Source organism: Corylus avellana, chromosome ca10 (assembly GCF_901000735.1).
Source record: "Corylus avellana chromosome ca10, CavTom2PMs-1.0".
Taxonomy (NCBI): domain Eukaryota; kingdom Viridiplantae; phylum Streptophyta; class Magnoliopsida; order Fagales; family Betulaceae; genus Corylus; species Corylus avellana.
Window position 1 is genome coordinate 15,785,179 of NC_081550.1, and position 19,429 is coordinate 15,804,607.

A 19,429-nucleotide genomic window follows, 5' to 3' on the forward strand; every position below is an offset into this window, starting at 1 on the left:
GTCCCGACGGGGTCCTAGGTAGGTCTTGGTAGTGTCCCAGGCGAGTCCCAGCGGGGTCCCAGGTAGGTCCGGTTGGGTCTCGGTTAAGTCTTGAAAGGGTCTCTCGGGCAGTTCCTGGTGGGTTTCGGAGGGGTTTGTTGATTTGAGAATGAGATGCTCAAACTCGAAAAATGATTTACAATTTTTAAAAATGAAAACAATTTTCTGAAAATTAAAGAAAAATTTTCACTCAAACAAAAATATTTTTTTGTTAATTATTATTTTACGTCACACCCGGGGTGGAGGGAGGGGGTAGAGAGGGATCAAATGCCCCCCTCAACCCCCAAAAATTGTCCTTACCTAGGTAGAAAATCCTCCAGATTTTCTAGTTGCCCACCATTAGCCGTGCATCAGGGGCAATTGACAACCACATAAGAGGCACAAGCGAATCAAGAAGCACCAGGATGTTCTAAAGTTTTTTCTGCCATAGTTTCTACCTTTCAACGTTAAGGTTTAGTTCAGAGAAAAGGGAAGAACTCGACGACACATGATACCCTTTCATGAAACGCACCGTTTAGTTAAGTTTTATTGTTTGAATTTTTTTACCACACGCACGCTAACGTAAAGCCTATATTTTTAAACTAAAAAAAAAAAAAAAAAAAAAAAAAAAAAGCCTACAGTTTTATTGTTTGACTCTTTATGGGCCCAACGTAAAACTCTCTTTAAAAAAAAAAAAAAACCCTTAAAGCCTGCATCCCACACTTTATTTTTTTTTAACCCGTCAGTTGATTGGGTTGAGAAACCAAATTCCAAAAGGATTTCCAAAGTCCAAATATAATAATAATAATAAAACAACCTTACTTGCAGAAAAAAATAATAATAATTAAGGCAATTTTAAAAATAAAAGCCTAGAGTATGTAAGGTTTCAATCCAGAAGGAAAGGCCGGGCAGTAGACAAAGGACATTAACAGTAAAAAATAAATTTGTGAATAGCGATTTAGACTTCTACAAAACTCTAAATTCTGAAATCGTGTTTTCAGTATGCTATTTTTTTTTCTTCTTCAAGCCACTCAACAATTCATATCAATTGCATTTTTTTTTTTTAAATTTCAGGCACGTAATTAAACTTTTATATTGATTAAGATTTTATATTTTGAATTAAATTAATTTCTTTTTATAAATATATATAATTTTTTTTACAATTTTTACTTCTATGAAGTAAATAATTATAGTTACTTAAGATATGGAGAACAACCATAATTCAATTGAGCTTAAATTAAATTCTAAAAGAGTTCACGTTGAGATATATTTAACAAAGGACAGCATTTTTCTTGGAGGAACTTCCTTCAATCCAATCTATAAAAATAATATGTGTCATTTGAACATGTGGAATGTACATGTTTTTTTAATAGTATGGACAAAGTTGGAATAAATAATATTAAAATTCATGTGCATCTCACATGCTATTAAAAAAAGTGACACATATTATTTTTATAGATTGAGTCGAAGAAAGTTCTTCCAACCTAATTTGGAGAAAAACTTTATCCTTCCTAGTGATAGAGAGCAAATCCGGGTTATAATTATATATTTTAAACAATTATTGAATTTTGTTAAACTATTTAATTTTTTCCATTCATTAAAAAAAAAAAAAAAATTAACCCCGTAACTACAATTTTGACTCTGCCATTGGTCACACCAAACAGCCAAAAATACTAAAAATATTTTTTAAAAATTATTTCACCGTAAAACAAAAGTAGCATAACTTTTAGTTCTACATACAGTACAACAACGTGCATCAATAGTAAAATTGCAGAAAGTCCGTATTATAATTAAGCGGCAAGAGGCCAAACTGACACCTCGACCCCACCATCCCCAAATGCTTGTGTCGGGTGAAAAAGTGAATTCAGAGTAATGATTCAAGTTACGCGGCGTGCGTGAACAGTAACGCACGCCGCTGACGTGGCATGTGCCACGTCGTAACCCTGTTCATAAAAAAACAAAAAAAAACAAAAAAAAAAAAAACAAAAACCTGCGTTCAAAACTTCAAAACCCATCCCATTTTCATTTCCCTCCAGCTTCTTCTGCACCAAAACCCAGCCCCGACACCCAATTTCTTCCCAAAACCATTTTCTCCCCCCACCGGCGTCGTGATCTCATTTCTCCACCGTGCGTCCATCTTTCTTCCAAGGCCCTCATTTTCCCCCTCAAAATTCTTCCCCCAAAATTCTCCCTACCCTGCGACCGAGGACCTGCTCCACAACCGCCGGAAGTTCGCTGCTCGTTGCTGCCCAAGACCCATCTCGACGCAGCCGCTCGTTGCCGCCCACGCCGCCGTTCATCGAAGCCCTCTCTCTTTGCTTCCTCCTCTGAAAGGTTTCAGCTCTCTCTTTCTCTCTTGCTTAGGGTTTATGCACAGAAAAGCAAAGCTATAACTCTTTCTCTCTCTCTCTCTCACTCAGACACACAAATCCACAAATGGAAAGACAAAGAAATAGGTTTTTATTTCTTTATTTTCATTTATTTTTCTGGATGAACAGCCGAATGGGAATGCGATTTGGAGTTGATTTTTGTTGTTCTTTGTGGATTTTGGGTGTGAGTGGCCGACTTGTTGAAAAATTGGCTCATAGTAGTCAAAAATGAAAGACTTTGTCTCTTTGTCAAAGTTGTCATGCTCCTTATCTCCAAATACACCGTATGAGGACTTCTCCAATAAGGAAGTCTCTGTACCTAAGAGTTTTAACTGCACTTAGCCTTGCATTAACTCTTTTGTTATTCCTTTTGTCAACAAAAGAAGCAACTGCATTAACTCCATTCTTTCTTCATTTGTCAACAAAAGGAGTAGCCATTGTTTTTTGACTTCTTGTACATTATGGTTATAAATATCCATTGGCTTCATTGCAAGAAAGAGGTCGAGAGAGTGTGCTGGTTTTTCTGTAGAGATCGAAAAACATTTGTATTGCTCTGCAGAAATTAGGAAGAACCAGTATTGTTTTGAGTGTGAGGAAGATTTGGGTGTATTTGGGGATTTGGGTTTGTGAGTGTTTTAATACTCTTTTGTGTCTCCCCTAAATCTTGTGTTCTTGTTGTTATTGCTGTTTATTTTTCCTTTAAACACTATATCATGTTTGTTTCGCTTGATTGATTGTGTGAGAGATTCGCGACCTTTCGCACAACACGACTATGTGCTTGGTTTGAGGAGTTTTGTTGTGATCTTTTGGAGGAGCCCAATGGGTTTTTGTTTGATGAAGTTTGAGTAGCTTTTGTTGTTTAATTTTGGTTATAGAGGGCCAAATGGAGTGAATATGTTTTGTTTTTGAAAATTCTTTTGGTTGATTTTGTTTGGGATGCTCTAGGTAAGCACCGAATGGGAGGGAGGAAGAATTTGGATTCTTTCTCTAACATTGGCCGAATGGATGTTGGTTGTTGCAATTCTTGAGTACTACTAGTGAAATGTGATATATAAAGGTGAGCCCTTGGATTGGCAATTAATTGCATTGCTCCAGATTTTTAGTGTGGTATTAATGCCTTCAGGTTCTTATATATTGTCATAATTTTGGTCTGAATGTGTTGAGATCCATAACTTTCCATTAATTCATATGCTTATGGCATTTTATGACCTTCACCACCCAAGACTGCACAATTACATGTATTTTTGCTCATGGAATGAGCCCAACTCCATTAACAATAATTGAATAGAGAATAAAAAGGAGAAACAGGATTAGAATTTGATGAATTAGGCATATTGTAAAATTGTTTTGCAATAGCCCCAAGGCATACCCACCACCCAGTAGAGTGAGGCGAAAAGAGTGGTCGTCAATGTTGGGAGAGAGATAGGTAGAGCTTTTATTTTCACTTGATTAATACATAGAGAGATCTAGTCAGTACTTGGTAGTTACAGAGAGTAAAGCTAAGAAGCTAATATTAGAAATTATCTTCCCGTATGTATTAGTCATAATGGCTAGGAGGAGTCTAGGCCTAAGCCAAGAGCCAGAAGTTCTTCTGCTATCTGCTGTTGATTAGGTAGCCACCCATGCCTCTGCTCTGCTTCCTCACTCCAAAAGTCAAGCACTCCGCATTGTTAATGCACTGCTCCACAAACTCCTTTGTGCTGCTGGTCCCGCATAAGCTGTATAAACCCCCAGCATCATTAAGTTATAGGAAAGTCAAGATCTATGCCTTCTATTTTGCGGTGTAGTCCATTTTTTGTGGCATTGTCAATGCTGTTTTTTCCATATCAGGGTTTATGTTCATATTTGGATAATCATGTGTTGCAACCAGCTTTTCCATTACATCACTATCACTTTTTTTTTCCCCTTCTTTAAGGGATTGCTTTGTATATTTCCTGTATACTTGGGGTTTTTCTTGTATTAATAAAACTTTCGTATTACCTATTAGAAAACATATTGCCTAGAATTGCTAAAAGCCTGGTTTGTTGTATTCAGATTACATGATTTGTCGTTTTGAAGAGAGCATGCTACCTTACAATGACTGTAGGATTGAAGTTGTTAAGGAAAAAATAAATAAAAAAGACTATAGGATTGAAGTTATCTGGGCCTTTTGTTTAGATGAAATAAGCTTTTCCGCTTGCAGTATATTGTAAAAAGTGCATATGTTGTGTTCAAAAGAGAATGAACTAACATAAAAAATGTTGGGTCTTCTCTAGTCTTATTAAACTTTTATCGACCTGCATCGTTATCATTCTTGCTAGACTACAAGATGAAAAATACAATGTTAGCTTGTTGCACTATAGCATTTGTTAGGTTGCAAAATATTAGCTTATGAGAAATAAAGGTGAGGGTCTACATGAAAAATTATCTGGTAAAGATACAACAACCACATGCTTCTGTATTTCATCCATCTATTTATTTTCCTTTGGATTATTTTTAATGTAAAGGTAGATACTTGATTGGTATGAGAAATATAGTTCATAGTTTGTGCTAATTTATGAAGTATTCATGTCTTAAAAACTTAGATGTACCCTAAGGTGACTATCTGTATGTTGGCAATTAGGTTTTAAGTGTTGTTTTGCTTATTTCTCTAATTACCTTGTTCTTAAATGGTATGACAATAATTTATATTTTCAAAAGAGACCATGGATTTATCTCCATTTCATCAGCTGTCACTTAATATGCTTTTCGTTTCTAGTTTGGTGAGAATCAATGTTGTGGATTCACATACAAATTTGTTTTTATTTGGCAATAAAGGTTGGTTAAGATTTGATTAGCATTCTTAACACCATATTTTAATCAGTTGTTTTACCTTTTTTGTGATCTTACTATTATTAGTTTTGGATAGATTGACATGCTCACATTTCACCGCTTCTTGTTTAATTCATGTTAGTAGTGTCAACATTGAAGTTCCTCCCTTTTCCTACTTGTTCACTTGTCCCATAAAATGCGATCTTTAGTTTTGTTTGCCTCTCTATTATTTTTCTTTAGTTTTGTTTCATTGCATTAGATCTTATACAAGAATTTAGAGCCATGTTTCCTTTTATTCACTGATTTAGTCAAATGTTCTATTTATATTGTAGTGATCTCATTCAACTACTGAGCAATTATTGAGTAATATGTCACTGCAATGAACATGCATATAGAACAATGATTGTGAGATGGATGAGTTGCTAAAGATGAGTGAAATTATAAAACAAATGCTTTCATGTGAAAGTCTAGATAGCGTGTGTAATATCCATAATAGTTAAGTGGTATTTAGGTAATTTGGGGAAAAAAAAAAAGACGCATGGTGGTGTGTTGCCTCACCCCCACTCCACTGTTTTTTTTAGACACGCCCCACTTACCTTGTTGATAGTTTTTTTTTAAAAAAAATAAAAAAGAAGAAAGAACCTGCTAGAAGTCCAAACCTTGAGCCAGTGTAGGACACCCTTGTAATCTACCTTCTTCTTTTTTTTCCTTTTTTTTTTTCAAAAAAAAAAAAAACAAGTTTGTTTATTTTGCTAACTTACGAATTTCTTTTGTTGCAGAATATGCGTTTCAGCCTCTTTGACCAAGTGATTGAGCCTGTTGGTTTGTTTGTACGGAGGCTCTCTTATTTTTAGCTAATGCTTTTAGTAAATGTTAAAAGATTTTGAGTTTATAGTTGGCTGATTGTGGTGTATAGTTTTTGTAAGTGTTGAACAAGTTGAAATGATGTATAATTTTTGCAAGTTTAAATAGTTGGAATGTTTTTGTAAGTTGGAACAATTGGAATGGTATATGGTTTTGGTAAGTTTGAACAGTTGGTAGCAACTTTTGTAATTGTGATTAATGTCCAGAGAAGCAGACAAATTATTGAAGTCATATTCTTTGGACAAATTATTTAAGTCATATTACTTGTGGAAGCACTTTGCTCACGTATGTGCCCATGATTTTAGTTTAATATTATTCTTGTTGAAGTCCATAAGCAATGAAGATAGATTCATTTTAAATGGCCATCCTTTTCATTGTTAATCTTCAAAACATGAACCGAAGAAAGAAAGGTAGCAAATTTCTAGTTAATAAGAATTTGAATTTTTGTTTGGACTATCGTTCAGATGGCTAGTCGTGTGGCAATTACAATGACTACTCAAATATTAGGTAATATTAGCTAGGAAAGCTTTGGGTCAAAGATTGGTAAGCCACATAACGTGATTCTCTATTTGCAAAAATTGATTACCAAAATCATTTTTAACAAAACATAGACAAATAGGTTGATCATTTAGCACTCACTTTTTGTTGCAAAATTTAAACATTTCTCACATTTTGTGGGGGAATGGAAATCACCATTCCCTACCAATTTTTCATCTCCTTCAACCATTTTCTCAAAATTTTCTAAATATGTTATTTTTATTTTTTTACACTTTCTTATCCTCAAGCTCTCTCTTTTCTTTTTTTTTTTTTTTTTTCTTCTTCTTTGTTGCAGAGCCAAAAATGCCCTACCTCGAGCTCAAGCCACTCGAGTACTTGGCTCGACTCAAAAGTGTGTTTCTAGCAAGCTTGAGCTCGAGCTACCATATATACCCAGCGAGCCGAGTTCAAACAAGGGGATTTCAGCTCGAGCTCAAATTCAACTCGTTTACATATCCTTTAATACGAGCCGGTCCGAGTTTGCCAAAACTCGGCTCGGCTCGTTTGTAGGCCTAAATTCATAACTACATTAAAATGCATTCACCTTAGAATAAGTATATACAATAAGAGTCAACCCTATGTGCCTCCCTGTACAGTACAATAAGCACCATTTTCTCAGGAGCAACTCCAACCAATTTTGCATATTCAGACTAGTAGAGTATAAGTTCTAACAAAATATACATTGTTAGAATGTTGTGATTAAATATACAAAATATTCTCCGGGTACTAAATGAACATACACTTTTTTCATATGACCTCCTCCCACCTTGCAAAATATAATAGAATAAGAAATTGAAAAAGACTAAATTAGTGAGAACTTGAATCTTCCTCAACAACTTAGCTAATAACTAATTTCCTTGAATTGATTCCACATTGCTTTGAACTTCTATATTCACCCTTTACAAAACCATTTACTCTTTCCCTCTTTGGTAAGTAACCCAAGACTAATTTATTATAACAAAAGAGCAAGGTAAAGATCACCGCTTACAAACTCTCTTCCATCCAGTTATTGCATTCTTTGAACTTCTATATCTTTGTGGACATCATACTGTTTGAGCTCCTTTCTCTTCTTTGACCTCTTCCAAAATCTTAGGATTACTTGAGATGCATTTCCAACAAGTCCAGAGTACCTATATCAAATAAGTCTATTACTCAAAAAGCAACAAAAGAGAGCTTAGTCTTAACAAGCCGACATGTTTGATTTCTACGGTGTAATTTTATTTGAAAACTCTGCTAAAATTAATTATAAATCCTCCATCCAGACAGTAATGGATGAAAAGAAAGAATGTGTTGCAAGTAGAGAATTCCACAAATGCCTAGACACAAGAAAATTTTACAACATGATAGAAATGATAAATTACAAGTGTGGTTTAAAGATAGAAATGAGAGCCATTTGAAATACAAATTAATCACAAGTGTCAAGGGCAGTAAATGATAGAAATTGCATGAATTTGTAAAGGACCCACGGCAAAAATCATATAAATTTGACATAAATTATGATCATTTTTACTATGAATGTATGTATATGCCAAGGACCCATGAACAACGCATCAAATAGACAAAATATGCTAAACCAAATTGTAGACATGACCTATCATTCAATTCTTGGGGCAACATTTTGGTCCTCAAGAGAAGAAATGAGACGAGCCAAAGGATGAGAAGAAATGAGAGTCAAGAAACAATTTAACTGTAGAGTAATACGAAATCATGTAATCTGATACAACATACCGGGCTTTTAATATGTTTTTTGATAGGTAATACGAAAGTTTTATTAATACAAGGAAAACCCCAAGTATACAGGAAATATACAAAGAAATCCCTTAAAGAAGGGGAAAAAAAAGTGATAGTGATGTTATGGAAAAGCTGGTTGCAACACATAATTATCTAAATATGAACATAAACCCTGAAATAGAAAAAACAGCATTGACGATGCCAAAAAAAAAAGGGACTACACTGCAAAATAGAAGGCATTAATACCACACTAAAAATCTGGAGCAATGCAATTAATTGCCAATCCAAGGGCTCACCTTTATATATCACATTTCACTAGTAGTACTCAAGAATTGCAACAACCAACATCCATTCGGCCAATGTTAGAGAAAGAATCCAAATTCTTCCTCCCTCCCATTCGGTGCTTACCTAGAGCATCCCAAACAAAATCAACCAAAAGAATTTTCAAAAACATATTCACTCCATTTGGCCCTCTAGAACCAAAATTAAACAACAAAAGCTACTCAAACTTCATCAAACAAAAGCCCATTGGGCTCCTCCAAAAGATCACAACAAAACTTCTCAAACCAAGCACATAGTCGTGTTGTGCGAAAGGTCGCGAATCTCTCACACAATCAATCAAGCGAAACAAACATGATATAGCGTTTAAAGGAAAAATAAATAGCAATAACAACAAGAACACAAGATTTACGTGGTTCGGCAACTTGCCTACATCCACGGTGCAATAATAGAGAGATTTCACTTATTCAAAAGGGGAGACACAAAAGAGTATTAAAACACTCACAAACCCAAATCCCCAAATACACCCAAATCTTCCTCACACTCAAAACAATACTGGTTCTTCCTAATTTCTGCAGAGCAATACAAATGTTTTTCAATCTCTACAGAAAAACCAGCACACTCTCTCGACCTCTTTCTTGCAATGAAGCCAATGGATATTTATAAGCACAATGTACAAGAAGTCAAAAAACAATGGCTACTCCTTTTGTTGACAAATGAAGAAAGAATGGAGTTAATGCAGTTGCTTCCTTTGTTGACAAAAGGAATAACAAAAGAGTTAATGCAAGGCTAAGTGCAGTTAAAACTCTTAGGTGCAGAGACTTCCTTATTGAAGAAGTCCTCATACGGTGTATTTGGAGATAAGGAGCATGACAACTTTGACAAAGAGACAAAGTCTTTCATTTTTGACTACTATGAGCCAATTTTTCAACAAGTCGGCCACTCACACCCAAAATCCACAAAGAACAACAAAAATCAACTCCAAATCGCATTCCCATTCGGCTGTTCACCCAGAAAAATAAATGAAAATAAAGAAATAAAACCTATTTCTTTGTCTTTCCATTTGTGGATTTGTGTGTCTGAGTGAGAGAGAGAGAGAGAAAGAGTTATAGCTTTGCTTTTCTGTGCATAAACCCTAAGCAAGAGAGAAAGAGAGAGCTGAAACCTTTCAGAGGAGGAAGCAAAGAGAGAGGGCTTCGATGAACGGCGGCGTGGGCGGCAACGAGCGGCTGCGTCGAGATGGGTCTTGGGCAGCAACGAGCAGCGAACTTCCGGCGGTTGTGGAGCAGGTCCTCGATCGCAGGGTAGGGAGAATTTTGGGGGAAGAATTTTGAGGGGGAAAATGAGGGCCTTGGAAGAAAGATGGACGCACGGTGGAGAAATGAGATCACGACGCCGGTGGGGGGAGAAAATGGTTTTGGGAAGAAATTGGGTATCGGGGCTGGGTTTTGGTGCAGAAGAAGCTGGAGGGAAATGAAAATGGGATGGGTTTTGAAGTTTTGAACGCAGGTTTTTGTTTTTTTTTTTTTTGTTTTTTTATGAACAGGGTTACGACGTGGCACATGCCACGTCAGCGGCGTGCGTTACTGTTCACGCACGCCGCGTAACTTGAATCATTACTCAAAGTGAAATGTTATATTTATTATTTATTTTTTTCTTAAAATTGGTTTGCGAGTGATATCTTACCATCCACAAGATGTTATCATAATTTTTTAAGGTTAATAACTTTTTTACTATCTTAATTTTAACGTTTTTATGTTTTTTTTTTCTCTAAGTTTTAAAACCAAACAAATTTGGTACCTTAGTAATGAGAAAAGATAAAATCAATACTTTTGTTAGTTTTCGTCAGTCACAATTAATAGAATTTCACGTTTCACTCTCATAATACGTCACGTGTTCTAAAAAATAAAAAAATAAAAAAGTAAAAAGTAAAAATTTTATGGGGTGGCCGGCCACTCCAAAGGGCTACGAAGGCGGCAGCCACCCCATGGGGTGGCTTCCTGGGGTGGCCGAGCCACCCCCAAGGCCAAAGTGGTTGTTTTCGGCCACCCCCTTTTTGGCCCTTGGGATGGTTCGGCCACCCCCAAACCGGCATTGGGAGCCACCCCCAAGGCCAAAATGGGGATGGCCAGCCACCCCATAAAATTTTTATTTTTTTTTTAATTTTTTTATAGGTTTAGTTTTTTTTTTTTAAAAAAAAAAAAAAATTATTTTTAATTTTTAGAATATGTGTCGCGATATTAATGGAGATAAGATGGAATTCCATTAATTGGGACTGACAGAAACTAACTGATGTATTGATTTTGTTTTTTTCCCATAGGTAAGCCTATGAGATACCAAATTTGTGTGGTTTTAAAACCTAGGGAGAAAAAATAAAAACGTTAAAACCGAGATATCAAAAAAGTTATTGACCTTATTTTTTAAAAGGGTTAAACGCAATTTTTGTACTTCTGGTTAGGGCCAAAATCAAACAAGACTTCTCGATTTCAAAAGTGTCACATATGTTACTTGTTGTTAGACGAAATACCAAGTTGTTACTTCTATCTAATTTTTTAACACAGCTCTAGATCACTATTCGTTAAAATGCGACACATGTCCCTTGGAAGACATGCCACTATAGGTGATACTTGTGTTTTTTTTGCAACCTCAGATTTTAAAATAATAAAATTTCCTAAATTTATACTAAAACATTAAAAATCTTTTTAAAAAAATAAAAAAATTTATGACGACTATGAATATTTTTTGCCACCATAGAGGGTGGCCGAACCACCCCACAGCTTTTGGGTGTAACATCCAAGAAATTTATTATGATGATTAAGAATATTTTAGTATAAATATTGATCTTTAGTTAAAGCAAATATATTCAAAAAAAAATTACATTTGATGTCTAAGTTGATGTTATCGATTTAAACTGAGAAATAGACCGATTGAACTAAAAGCTAAACGAGAAATGAAATTTTTGAAGCTTTAGGAATTATACAAAAGTTATAATATATATTATCACACCTACAATGTTTGTTGAAACACTAAAAATACACCTGCAACATATATTATTAAATGGGTAAGTGTTTGTTGGATATTTAATAATAATAATAATAATAATGGTTCAAATTGTGGCTGATTGCTATATTGTGAACTGGTGGAGTTTGAAACAAAACTTTTTTGGACCGTCTTGAAAAGGTGGGCTTATATTTTTAATAAAACAAAAATAAAAATATGGAAAGAAGAAAAACTGGTTGCACAGCCTACTGTCTTCACAAACTCTAAAACATTCTAAACCGTTCTCAAATGCTCTACAAGTTGCTTCACGACTACACAAAATAAAAAAAAACAGCTGTAAATATCACTTTTCCACTATTTCATTCTTTACACCTTATACCAATTATGTCCTAAACTTAAAATAATAATAATAATAATAATTAGACTTTAAATCTTAGGAGCTATTTCAGGTGGGAGTGCTAGGTATAATTCTTAGTTTATGTCAATTTTAGTTATTATTAGAATTTAATTTAAGTTGTTGTGATGTCTGAATTGCTCGGAAAAAGTGCGCATGGCAAGTTTCTTCAGAGTTGTCACAACCAACTGGATCTTAGTCTGGATCAGAATCAGTTTCTTCCTCAGAAATTTCCTCCTCAAATTCGTTTTCTACTTTCACAGAATCCCTAGTTGGGATTATTTGAACCGACTTCCTCAGCATAGAATTTCTCTTATTTGTTCATCAGTCTATTCAAAGGGTTGTCCATAATCTAGAAATCTTCGGATTTTGTTCAGAATTGGCCCACAACCAACTGGCCAAGTGCGCATGACTCGTTTCGTCCTTTTGCCTTTTTACTACTAGTTTCACTTGTAGACATTTTCTGCAAACAATTACTATGACAATACAAACCTACAAAAGGACGAAACGAGTCATGCGCACTTGGCCAGTTGGTTGTGGGCCAATTCTGAACAAAATCCGAAGATTTCTAGATTATGGACAACCCTTTGAATAGACTGATGAACAAATAAGAGAAATTCTATGCTGAGGAAGAAGTCAGTTCAAAAAATTCAACCGGGGATTCTGTGAGAGTAGAAAACGAATCTGAGGAGGAAATTGAATCTAAGGAGGAAACTGAATCCAAGGAAGAATCTGATTCAGATGATCCAGACTAAGATCCTAAGGAGAAGTTCCTTGCTAAAAAGAAGTAGCTAAACCACTTGGAAAGCTTTATTGGGGAAGTCAGTTGCATTACCTCAATTATGTAAAATAGCTGTAATTACTGTTTCATGTAAAAATCAATAAATGGCTTAAATGCCAACTTATGCATGAAACATTATACATATATAGCGTCTTCCCAAACACTACTACAAGTGACAGGTTACATAACTTATAAAATTATTAACTTATTGTATAGCACAAGCTGCAATAAGTGGTCTACTAAAATACACATTAAAAACTACTAGAATTTATACAATTGACTTAAAGTACGTCAGCCCTTCCAACAATTGGGGCGTCATATCAGTCCTATACGTCATAGATTGGACACTCATATAAATCAGCATCTTATTTTATAGGAAAAAGCGTGAGCCTACGATTCAATAAGTTCAAGCAAACTAACCAATTAATATGAGAGCCATCCTTTATTTGAAAATGTATCTCATCACCAATGTTTACTAAACCGCCATGCATGAAGGGTTTTCACAAATGAGTTTTAATAAATGTATAGCTAAATGGTAAACTAGGTGATACACAATTTGATGCATAGTAATAAATAAGAATAATATTTCTTTGTATTTTCTTACTAGATAATTAACTTCACATTTCATAATATCAAGCAGTAAAACAATTCATAACATAGATCCTAAGTTCAAGACTTGCTAGGTGCAAACTACCCCTTGGGGCCACACTCCCTGATGTAAAAAGCCAGCGATTTACCCTAATCCGTGTAGAAAAACTTCTGAGGGTACTGTGCACGGGTCCGAAGTTTACTCTACAAAAATGGGTCTAAAGGGTCCTACCTTGTTGAGGCTCCCCATCATAAAATAAAAAATAAATAAAAAAGGAAGTAAAACATAAATTAAAAATCATCATAATTTAAGTATAACTTTGCATAACATTTCATAACATATATAACATCATAAATAAATTTATACTCCTACTTATCCCCTGAAGTTTGCTAAGTGTTACCCTACTTAACCGCAAGGTTGCTAATAATTTATTCATTTCATAACTTTAAGCTATTAAGCGTGGCTATTAGGCAACTTTGTTTCCTCATTCCTAACATCGGGGTGTTAGGTGCATAATCCCCATCTGATCACTGAGCTTTTATATCCTAAGCAGTGACTATTATACTAAAATTTTAATCTTGACGCGTACGAAAAATGAGTTTTGAATTTTCTTGCGGAAAAAAAAAATGAAAAAAATTGTTTGGTAATAATTTTGAAAGGAGGATGATTTTTTTTTTTTTTTTTTGAAGTGAAAACAAGGAAAAGTTGTTTGCCGACGGTACCATTTGTGAGAAATTGAGGATACCATTTGTTTGCCGACGGTACCAGTTGTTTGCCGACGGTATATTTGGCAAGGAGTTTTAAGTGGAAGCTACAAAGATCATGGGTGGAACTATAATTTTAGATGTGATTGGATGATATTTAAAAAACAAAAATGACCACTGACCCATCAGGCAATACTAGCTTTCTGAGGATTTTGAAATCAAGATTGCCAGGCTTGTCAGTATAGAAATTGAATAACACGACAACTTTCTTCCCCACATGGAAAATGTTAGGGACAAAATTCACGATGAATCCCATTATCTCTCAACAGCCTTCAATTATCTCATAAGATCCTACATTATCTCAACTAACTCACCTTATCTCTCCACTATCTAAAGAGAGAAGATCGAGGAAGCAGTTAGACAGATAAAATCCTATAAAAGGGAACACCGGGGGATCGGTCATTATTTCTCAATACATTGCTAGCTCCGGTTACATTTTGACCCCATATACGATTGTTAACTTAAGCATTGGAAGGTCTACGAGGCCTTCCCCGTAAACCCCTTTGACGCACTTATTATTTTGTAAGAGCCCGAAGATAGCGGATTAAAGACGCCTCGAAGAAAGTGAAGATCACACTAAACAGAGACTGTTAGATCCAAAAAATGCATCAACAGTTTGGCACCATCTGTGGGAAAAGACTACGTTCTTGCAAAATCAAAATCCGTTTTGGTGGTAATCAAGCGTTTGGGCAATACGACAACCAGCTGGAGTCAGATCTACATAGATCTATAGTCATGGATCCTAGATCCACTATGTTGCAATCCGCATACACCAAATTGGTGTTTGCTGTCATCAGATCTGAGAGATCTAATCCATTTCGCCAACAGGTTAAGGAAAATAATGATTTCGAAACATGCAGTGATGAAAGTCATTCTATTTCGAATCAAAATTTTCAATGAAAAAAGAAGAGAGCTAAAAAATAAAGCCTATAGCAAAAAAGAACCTTCTACAAGGTTTGAAAAAAAAGTAGTTCACGTCGAAGCAATAGTTGTCACCCACTCCTCTTCTTGTATGTAGAAGAAACAGTACTTTCGTGGCTGGTGTCACTAAACTGCTCGACTGAAGGTCACCTACCCTGTCACAAGCTCGTCTGAAGGTTGCTAGCTTTTGCCTCAAGAGTCCGAGAATGAAATTTCGAGACAAACTCGAGAAAAATTTTCCAAAGTAAAAATCTGAGGAGCGAAATCCGAGGAGTAAAAATTTGAGGATCACTCCAGCTCCCGAAGCCCGAGCATCAATCCGCTTCCCGCGGATCGAGCCTCACTCCGCTAGATAAGTCCTTGTAAACTTATTTTATTTAGATGTGAAATAAGTGGTATTTCTTTTTACATTAATTGTCATTAATATATATATATATATATATATATATATATATATATGATTGTAAATGCTCTTGTACCAAAATCAAAGCACAATTTACAAATCTAAATACATATGCTCATGGCTTTCATGAAAAGATAATAATCCAAGAATGTTTCTGATAAAGATATGCTTTAATGGTTGTAAAAAAAAAAACGCATGCCGGATTGGAATAATACTACATCCTTAGATCTGATTTCCTAGGATTATGATTGCTTGGGCTTGATAGCTACAGTGTTTCATACACCATAAAAGGCATGCTATTACTCAATTTTAGTGCAATATGCTCTATGTTTCCTCTTTCAACTTTGTGCAACGATCATGAATAACAAAGGAAAATGAGCACAGTATGGCTTAGAAAAAACACTTTGTGGCACTCATACGGTCGAGTTCACTCTGCCTCATAGGGCCGAGCATCACTCTGCCTCATATGGCCGAGCACACCTCTGCCTTATACAGCTGAGTTCACTTCGCCTCATACGGCTGAGCATCACTCCGCCTCATACAGCCGAGCATCACTCTGCTTCATACGGCCGAGCACACCTCTGCCTCATACGGCCGAGTTCATTCCACCTCATACGGCCGAGCATCACTCCGCCTCATTCGGCTGAGTTCACTCCGCCTCATATAGCCGAGAGCATCGCTCAGCCTTAGCATGGCTGTAACGTCCCACATCGCCTGGGTATGGAGATGAGAATGTGCTTAAATGTATACTACACCCTTAATGACAACAATGCGTTTTACAGCCGTGATGGTCATGATCCCATCAGAACTCCGCAGTTAAACGTGCTTCTGCTGGAGTAGTACCAGGATGGGTGACCTCCAGGGAAGTCTGGTTCGAGGGGAGCCAAAAGCGAACAATATTGTGTGTCATTAGGGTGGGATGTTACAATGGCCGAGTTCACTCCACCTCATACGGCAAAGCGCACCTCCGCCTCATACGGCCAAGTTCACTCCGCCTCATACGGCCGAGCACAACTCCGCCTCATATGGCCGAGTTCACTCCGCCTCATACGGCCGAGTTCACTCCGCCTCATATGGCCGAGTTCACTCCACCTCATATGGCCGAGTTCACTTCACCTCATACGAACAAGCATCACTCCACCTCATACGGCCGAGTTCACTCCACCTCATAGGGTCAAGAGCATCGCTCCGCCTTAGCATGGCCGAGTTCACTCCGCCTCATACGGCTGAGAGCATCGCTTCGCCTTAGCATGGTCAAGAGCATCGCTCCACCTTAGTATGGCCGAGAGCATCGCTCTACCTCAACATGGCAGAACCTCGCTCTGCCTCGACATCGCCAAGCTTCATCGCACCTCGCTGAGTCCATGGTTGATCCGCCCTTGCTCACCATCGCTGAACCCCCCCGAAAGTTCACATGATCCCGAGATTTCCGAGGAATCCGAACAAAAGGATCCCGAGAGACATATCCAGGAATGGGGGGGTATCTAGTTTGAATATCATCCTGAAAATTTTGAAGAGACGGCTTGGTGAGCAGCGCAAGGGAAGCAGTCATCTTAGCTAGGATTGGATCAAGAAGCTTCCGCGTAAATACCTTTTGGCACAAGTGCAATGATGAAGGCCTCAAACTACACCTTCACTTGTTGAAGGAGAAGTAGGACACACCCCAAGTAACCATGGCGGCACACCGGGAGATAGCGGCTCGGCACTTCAGTCAGAAGATCTCACTGCTTCGGGAAAAAGCCCAAGAGTTTTCTCGAGATCAAACTCGGAAAAACATAACTAAGGCACATTTCCAATCCTTGGGAAATATAGCCAAAGAGGCTATAACTCATTCTCTTCGAGAAATACAGCTAAAGAGGCTATAGCTCATTCTCTTCGAGAGATACAACCAAAGACACTTTGTCCAAACTCAGCAGAACTTAGAATTAAAAATCCTCCATGCAGGATAATTCTAAGGCTAAACCCTCAGCGAACGACAGTCGAGGCAATCTCCCGAGAACAACTCGGTAAGATATCCCCAAGGCACTCTCTTGAGGAAACATTTGGGACATAGTGTCAAAGTGCTTTCCGAACTTGGACCAAATCAAAGGGCCTAGAACAAAAACTCTTGACAAAGTTCTTAGATATTCTCTGAGGTCAAGCACTCGGCTAAAAACACTCTGCCAAGGCACTCTGTCGAGCATTCAATCAAGCAATCACAAAAATTAAACTCATAAGTTTCATTTTTAAGATTGTGAAGATTGTGAAAAGATAAAGAGAACAAGCGAGACAATAAAGTCGAGCGAAAAATCTTTTTCCTGTTAAACATGTTTTAGAGATTTTTTACAAATCTTTAGCCTCAGAAGAGCCAGCTTCGGGAGCTCCAGGGCTTCCATTGCAAGTACATATAAGATTCCTGATACCCGACTAGCTGGACAAGTCAGCCATGGGAATCGGGGGTAATTGTTGGGGATAAAATTCACTATGGGTCCTACTATCTCTCAATAGCCCTCAATTATCTCATAAGATCCTACATTATCCCATCTACCTCACCTTATCTCTCCATTATCTAAAGGGAGAAGATCGAGGAAGTAATTAGGCAGATAAAATCCTATAAAAGGGAACACTAGGCATCAGTAAGGGGCATTGGTCATTATTTCTCAATACATTGCTAGCTCTGGTTACATTTTGACCCTATATACGATTGCTAACTTAAGCATCGAAGGGTCTATAGAGCCTTCCCCGTAGACCCCTTTAACGCTCTTATTATTTTGTAGGAGCCCAAAGGTCGAGAATTAGAGACGCCTCGAAGAACGTGAAGATCACACCAAATGAAGACTGTTAGATCCAAAAAATCAACAGAAAATAATAAAAGTTGCATAAAATAGCACTCTCTTCAGAAGACAAGTAAAACGAATCAATAGGCTACTACTTTTAAGTTTTTAGCCCACAGTTCATAGCCCAACCTAGCAGGAAATTGCAGAAAATCATATATCTGCAGCATTTTTGCGTCTGTTACTGATATTCTTGGGTCTGCCAACACTTCTAGCCATTGGCTTTTTTGTTCTAAAAACAATGTTTTTCATCAAAAGGTTTAGGAGTCCAATAAATTCAAGAACTGTTCTTAAAACTAAGCCACAAATATGAAAAAGTGACAGCAAAAGGGAATGTAAAACAAAGATTAAAAGAATTGCAATGCTTTTTCGACTAAAGAAAACTCATGTGGGCCTCCAACAATATATATAAAAGATTTCACCATAGAGAAAAAGTTTCAAACCTTAACTTTGCTGGTGAGGTTTCTCAGCCACAGGATCTAGTGCCCCTTCCTTTATTACTCTTTTCGGTAGCTTTCACGGCAGGTCTCTTTGGAGCCTTTTCAACTTAAGTTTTTGCTTCAGGTGTCTTGACTCTGATCTCATCACACAAAGCCAGCCCCAACCAATATTTTCTCTTGTACTTATTTATATATTCTTATAATTGCGCTAAAAAATTGGCAATGATGATGGTTCATTAAAAAAAAAATTTTTTTTTAAAAAAAAAGACTAGTTTGAAAATTGCGTAAAAGTGATGCAACATGAAAACATATAAGCCAAATGAAACTGAAACCACCATTACAACAGTGGTCTCCATATAAAATATTATTATTATTTTTATTTATATATAAGTAATTGACCCCAAGGGAAACTAAACAAGTGAAACTCAACACGTGGAATATTTAAATGACATGGGAGATGAGTGATAGAGATAAGGTTTAAATTCAAGACTTTTTCTCTGATTCTAAGTTAAATCACTACTTATTCAAAAAGCTTCAGCTAATAGAAAATGATAAATTTAATCATTTAATTAACATTCCAACATTCCCCCTCACGTGTGGGCTCAAACTCTTCCTTAATAAGAGAGACCCAACACGTAAGATATTTAAGTGAAATGAGAAGTGAGTGACAGAGATAAAGTTCAAACTCGTGACCTGTACCACAAATATTATGTTTAAATCATCACTTATCCTTAAG

At 36.6% G+C, this 19,429-nt stretch overlaps 2 long non-coding RNA genes across 2 annotated transcripts; one reads left to right on the top strand and one right to left on the bottom strand.

Moving 5' to 3' along the window:
* The first annotated feature begins 2,049 nt into the window (after window positions 1-2,049).
* On the top strand, window positions 2,050-6,308 carry LOC132164663 (uncharacterized). The gene is made up of 3 exons (XR_009438403.1): window positions 2,050-2,352; window positions 3,333-3,444; window positions 5,957-6,308. It is a non-coding gene; the product is annotated as an uncharacterized LOC132164663 (long non-coding RNA).
* Window positions 6,309-7,155: 847 nt separating this feature from the next.
* On the bottom strand, window positions 7,156-18,895 carry LOC132164279 (uncharacterized). The gene is made up of 3 exons (XR_009438366.1): window positions 18,697-18,895; window positions 8,606-8,717; window positions 7,156-7,708 (listed from the first exon to the last, which is right to left on the bottom strand). It is a non-coding gene; the product is annotated as an uncharacterized LOC132164279 (long non-coding RNA).
* Between the last annotated feature and the right edge of the window lie 534 nt (window positions 18,896-19,429).